Genomic DNA, 7304 nt, shown 5'->3' on the forward strand with positions numbered 1-7304 from the left:
ACTAAGGTACTCCTTTTTCTTTTCTCTCTTCATTTTCCATATTCATTTAGTTATCATAACAATTTTTTGTACTAAAAAGAAAAGTGTTAGTAGTTAGTAACTAAAACGAGAGAAACATCACTTGGATATGATATGACATGTTATAACTATTGTGTGCATCGGGAGTTACAAGCTGAAATTTTTGTTAACTTCAATATTAATAATGTATACTTGTACATACCATATATTTTTTAATTTGGGACTATATATATATGTATATTGCTCCATAGTTCATATATAAGAACTTGTTATTTTATAAAGTTGAATCATTTGTTGTCATTATCCGAAAAAATTTGAAATAAAATATATAAAAAATTAAGAAGGCAACAAAAAATGATGAAGTCAAATGGAGAAATGATTGTGCTTTTGTTTTTAAAGTTAATTGTACTTTCTAAGATGTCAAGTGTATGGTTTGTATAAGTTGTAACAAGACGGAATATATGGAATGTAAGTTCGGTCGCTAAAGGAAAAATTCTAGTACAGAGGTGAAGATCGAAGAAAACATCCTAAGAAAAGTTAAAAATTTTAAATATCTTGAGTGCATCATACATGATAATGGAGAGATTAAACAGGATATAAATCATAAGATCCAAATAGGCTGGTCAAAATGGTGAAGTGCGTCTAGTTTTATATGTGACAAAAAAATGCCATTAAAACTTAAAGGTAAATTCTATCGCACTGCCATCAGGCCGGCTATACTTTATGGTACAGAGTGTTGGACGGTCAAAGGGGAGCACAAATATAAGTTAAGTGTGGCAGAGATGAAGATGTTGAGATGGATGAGTAGTCATATGCGATTGGATAGAATAAGGAATGAAGATATAAAAGAGGAAGTTGGAGTAGTACCTATTGTGGAAAAGATGGTAGAATCGCGTCTCATGTGGTTTGGACATGTGAGAAGAAGACCGAAAGAGCACCCAGTCAGGGGGTGGATGAGATAGAAGATGAACAAAGGGTGAAAGGCAGAGAAAAGCCTAGGAAGACCATCCATGAGGTGGTCAAATGAGATCTACATGTAAATAGTCTCTCTGTAGGTATAATACATGATAGAACTAAATGACATCATTTGATCCATGTAGCCGACCCCACATAGTAGGACAAGACTTGGTTGTTATTATTGTTGTAAGATGTCACATCATTCCAACCTCTTGTGTTGTGTTAATAGTACCTCTTATCTTCACCAAGATTGGTGGTGGTTGATGGTGTGGACTTGTAGTTAGGAATGGGAACATGGTCAGACTCAATGTGTTTGAGATCTTCTGAAACACAGCAAATCTTGCCAAAATATAGAAAGCAATCTTGTTGCTTTGGCTCTTAGCTCTTAATGATTTTTCTATTTGTTGTTTTAATTTTACCTTTTTTAAAAATTGTCAAGCTGCAATATCTGTTTGAATATTTAGTGCAATAAAAGCTATAGTAAATCCAAAATTCGTGAAGTACATAAGTGAAAATACTCATCCTAAAGATCTTTTGTTAGAATTTGAAGTTTAATTATTTGAGTTAGAAAGTGGTTTGTAAAAGGTTAAAGCGGAATTTATTGATCATATTTTTTTGTTTGGTGCTTTGATTTCATTGAATCAAATATCTCGTCAATAAAGTTGAAAATTAATTTGATTCATTATTTATTTTGGTAAATGTGCTTTCATTCCAAATTATCTTTCGTGAATAGAACGGATTTTAGATATAGATATAGCCTTAGTTTTACACTAAATAGATATGTAAAGTAGGCTTTGTTTTCAATATGGTCCCCCCCTCCTTATGTTATGTTTCAATTATTTTTTCAATTTAGCTTCAGTTCATAATTTATGAAAAATACTAATAGGACATAATCCACATCAAGGGACCAAAAAGCCTTCTTTTCTAAAGAAATAACTTAATAACATTAAAGGAATGAGATGGTAATAGTTTAACTGCATGCTAGAGAATAATGTATCTGTTAATTATTTTAATCTATGTGGCTTGGTGATGAAAAATTGCAAAATTATCTCTTGTTATGCAAATTCAAACTAGAAGCTAAATTTAGTAATATCAACTTGGTATTGATATCTTTTTCATGTTTTTTTTCTTTTTGCTTTCTCAACCAACTTCGGGTCTCTCTTTGAGATAAAGACCTGAACACCATTTTGAAGTGAAACTTTTCTGTCAGTTAGTTTATTATTAGATTTTACCTCCTGTTGTGCTAAAGACTTCTACGTAGGAAATTTTATTTGAAGAATACAGACAAGTTATTGCTCATGTGCTATTATTAGATTTTAACTGTTTAAAAATACTTTATTTGGTCCTTTTTTTTTATATTTTTTGTAGTTATTTGTAGGAAATGATGCTGATGAGTTCAGTAGAATTTTGAGCCAGCAACAAACTCCAAAGATATTAACCACCACTTGTCATTTCAATTCTACGGTAGATCTGCTACATAGTATTGTTTTTGTCCATTATGTGTGTTTTTTTTCTTGTTTTTTTTTTTAACTTGAAAATATGTCTTGTTTCTTACTTTCTATCTTTTACTTACATGTTTGCATCTTTTGGTTGAAAAAAACTTAATCTGCAGAGGAGACCTGCTTTTATATCAGAATTGCTTTCTGTTATACCAAATGCACATTACTTCATCAAGAGAGGAACCTATGATTTAAAAAATTCGTAGAGTAACTTTTTTCTATTAAAAATCTATTTATTATTCGCTGTTTGGAATCTTTTATTTGTTTAATTAAGCATGCAAAAAATTAAGCATGCATTTACTAATTAATTTCATTTCATTCCAATTGAATCTGTATTTGACTTTGTTTGGTAGAAATTTTTGAGAGGTACTTCTCCTATATTTAACCTTAGAATCTTATTTTATGTACCTTCTATAGTTGTTATAGTGCTATGGCAAATAAAAAAGATAAAGCTTTATATTAAAGTCAAGCATCTTAATAAGAGATATCGTCTATAAACAAGAAGAGCAAATTGAATTAGGTTCTCGTCAATCTCAATTAATATCATCTATAAAAAAAAGTAAATGATTGAAAAGTAGTTCTATAATTAATATTATTAGTGAACTAGAAGATACTACATCAAATCCTTCACAAATACTTTTAGTACCGTATACTAATGATGTTGGTAAGTAAAGATAAAAAAATCATAGTTTAATATTTCATCATAACAATTGCAATGAAACTAGACCTTAAATTAAATAGATTTTATTTGAAAATTGACAAAATTATGTTAGTTTATGTATTATTTTTTTCTTTTTTTCTTTTTTTTACCCGTTAAGATATTTGCATCTTTAGCTTATTATAAAAGAATTATAAAAGTTTTAATTTCTCAAAATACGTTAAGTTTGACCATGTATTGGCTCTTAAGTTCACAATGATTCTTCAACACACATGCACACAGATTGAAATTAGCACACTCTAAGAAATGATGAAATTGTACTTTTATAAAATTAGATTGAATGAATAGATAAATGTATTTTAAAAATTCTCTCCCTTCTCTTCTAAACTTTCTCATTCTTGATAATAGGACCAGTTTTAGCACGTCAAGCTAATGATAATAAGTAATCATACTTTATGTTTAGTTTAATACTAATAATAAGTGTGTAATATTTTCTGTATAATTGTCTTTTATTTATTATTCCCATAACAGGACCAGTAACTAAGAAAAAGAGGTCCAACAAAGTGCTTTAAAATTCATGGTTTAAGCCATGAGAATCGGTTGTCAATTAGATTAAATAAGCATGGTCAATCAATTAATTACAATCGCACCGAATTAAGCAATTATTTGGGGACTTTGGTTAAAAATGCACGTCTTGCTCCATTGACATACACATTTGGGGATTTTATAATTTTTTCTTTATTTTAGGATTATTCTGTGGTAATTTTAGACAATGTTAAAGAAAAAAATTTAATTTGTTTATTAGTTTTCTTTTATTATAATTTGTGTTTATTACGAATTTATCTTCAATGTTTTATGCATTTAAATTAGTGATAATATCCTTCTAATATTGTATGTAAAAATAAATAAATGGTTACATATTAAAATGTGAAAATAGTAATTAAATAGATATTATGGCTATAAATGTTACCAAAAATCTACGGTAATATTTTTCTTATTGTTAACAAAGAAGATTTTTCGTAACATTTTTTTAATGTTAGCAAAAAAGATAAAAGTATATAATAGTGATAGCTCATTTCAGTTGTCCTAGGTTTCTCTTTTCAGCTTTTCTTGTTTAATTTTGTAAGGTTAGAAGGGCTTTGCTAATATTTATACTAAAAGTATATGTTAAGATTATTATTTTAGTGATATTTTTTTAATAAATGTATAATAAACAGATCAAATACTTAGATTTTTTGTATTTTTAATATTTTTTAACTTATAATCTTAATATGTTGTGTTTCAAATAAAAAGTTTAAGGACATATATTAGCTAAATTAAAGTTAAAATTATTTCAACACTAAATAAAATTAAATTTAAAGGGGTTTAGGTTTTGTTTTTTCTTTAGAAGACATTTGGTTCCAAAGTGTAACAATTTGCTGGGTTTTTCATTCTTTTGATAATTATTTCTATTTGCTGGTGTTTTGAATTCGAACAATGTAAGAATGAAAATTTATTAAAAAAAACATTATCATTTTACAAGGAAGATAATAGAAAAAATAACCATCATAAAATGTGATTAATTGATGTACAAAGACCCCAAATTTGTAGATATTATTACACAATTACATTTATTTTTAAATATTTTTTATCTTTATTACTTCAATTAATTCTAATAATTAAATTATTAATCGAGGATGATAAAATATATTTAGGTGAATTATAATATAGAATCTCTGTATCTTGGCTTATCTGTTAAATAATATTCTTAATACTATTACATTGAAAAATAATCTAATATCAACTCATGTATATCTGCTGCTCCCCTTACTTTGGCATTCATTCATGCATCTAATCATAGTAAGAATCCATAAATTGAAAATGCCAATTGGCATTAATCTATATGTAGTCAAAATAGGAGTACCTAGCTAGTGCTAGTTAGCAAGTGGTACATTAAATAATTACAATTTGGTATTTTGCTAATGATCTATGTTTAAAATTATGCTCACGTGTGCACTCGCTTAATTAATAACTTTTTATGCTAATATAATATTGGCTATGGTTCAGGGATACATTTTACATCATCAATGGATAATTTTGGCTATATTGACAGGGAAGCAAATGAATAAGATAATGATAAAATTACTGAGGGATCCTAATAACAAGATTTGACTAATCATCATTAGAGCCTCTAGCGTATTAAGATGTGTGCCTAATAATAATAGCAATAACAATTCAGGTGATAATTGTATTCTTTGGACATGTTCAATTCATTGTATCTGTTCGTTTAATTTATGATAAATTTAGTGTTGTTATTGCAACCACTTGCAAATGGAAAAAATCTTCTAAAGTGATAGAGAGGATTGATAAAATAAGAAATGAAAATATTAATTATCATTTTTATAATTTTTATCACAAATTCTGTTATCTTGATTAGGTGATTAGATTTTTATTTTTTTACTTTATCAAATTTTTTTTTATTTTTGAAAGAGTATAAATATATATGGATTGGATCGAGATAAGTTTAATTAGATCTAGACATAGTGTTAATATTTTGTTAAATCTGTTAGAAACAAGAGACTGAGAGAATAATATGAAAAGTGTATTATTGAGTTGTGATGAAAAGTACAATATACAAGAGGTATTTATAGCTGCTAAATGAATCAGAGTAATAAAGGCATAGAATCCTATAATTAATATACAGATATACTACATAAATAAAGACGATACTAATTTATCCTAATTGATGCTAATGATTCTCTAACATCCCCCCTCAAACTCAAGTGGGAGCTAACGATACCAACTTGAGTTTGGATAACAAAGTCCGGAAACGAGTCGGGTGATGAGCTTTCGTGAAGATATCAGCAGTCTGATCTAGTGTTCCAACAGCAATGAGACGAATAGCATCAATAAGGATACGTTGCCGAACAAAGTGACAATCAAGCTCAATGTGTTTGGTGCGTTCATGAAAGACATCATTATGGGCGATCTGAATAGCACTGCGATTATCACAAAAAACATCAGTAGGGGACGACTGAGGAGCACCCAAATCTTCGAGAAGCCAACGAACCGAGACAACTTCAGCAGTGGTGTCAGCGAGGGCACGGTACTCAGCTTCTGTGCTTGAGCGAGCAGTGAACGTTTGCTTCTTAACACGCCAAGAAATGAGAGCGTCGCCAAGAAACAAACAGTAACCAGTAGTAAAACGACGATCAGTGGGATCACCAGCCCAATCAGCATCAGAGTAAGCCTGAAGAGACAAAGAGGAATGGGCAGAAAAATAAAGACCATGAAAGAGAGTGCCTTTGATGTAGCGAAGAATGCGTAGAACTGCCGCATAGTGAGTAGTACGAGGAGCTGACAAGAACTGGCTAAGTACATGAACCGGATAGGCGATGTCTGGACGGGTGACAGTCAAGTAGACCAGACCGCCAACTAACTGTCGATAGAGAGTCGGATTATCCAAAACAGTGCCATCCATAGGGGTAAATCGAACATTAGGCTCAAGAGGAGTAGACTCAGTGCGACTATCTGTAATCCCAGCACGAGCAAGAAGATCTGAAGCATACTTAGCCTGAGAGAGATAGATGCCATCATCGGTGGAGATGACCTCGAGACCAAGAAAATAGCTGAGAGAACCAAGATCTTTCATCTCAAAGGTACGGTGAAGTGAGGCCTTGAGAGCAGAGATACCATCAACATCATCCCCAGTGATTATCATGTCATCAACATACAAAAGTAGAAGAACAACTCCACGTTCGCTTTTACGAATGAAGAGCACATTCTCATGAGGGCTAGAAGTAAAACCAAGACTGCATATGGTAGTGCTGAACTTGTCAAACCATTCACGAGGAGCTTGCTTAAGTCCATAAAGTGCCTTGCGAAGGAGACAAACCTTATCAGAAGGACAAGGATATCCCGGAGGTGGTTTCATATAGACTGTCTTTTTCAAATCCCCATTAAGAAATGCATTATTCACATCCATCTGACTGAGAGACCATTTTTTAACCGCGGCAATGGCAAGAAGAGCTCGAACAGACGTAAGGCGAGCGACAGGGGCAAAAGTCTCTTCATAATCAATACCATACTCTTGCGTACAACCTTGAGCAACCAAGCGGGCCTTATAACGGTCAATAGAGCCATCAGAGCGAGTCTTGATCTTGTATACCCATCTACTGCCCACAACTTCCTGA

This window comes from Arachis ipaensis, chromosome B02 (genome assembly GCF_000816755.2).
Source record: "Arachis ipaensis cultivar K30076 chromosome B02, Araip1.1, whole genome shotgun sequence".
In the NCBI taxonomy this organism is placed as follows: Eukaryota; Viridiplantae; Streptophyta; class Magnoliopsida; order Fabales; family Fabaceae; genus Arachis; species Arachis ipaensis.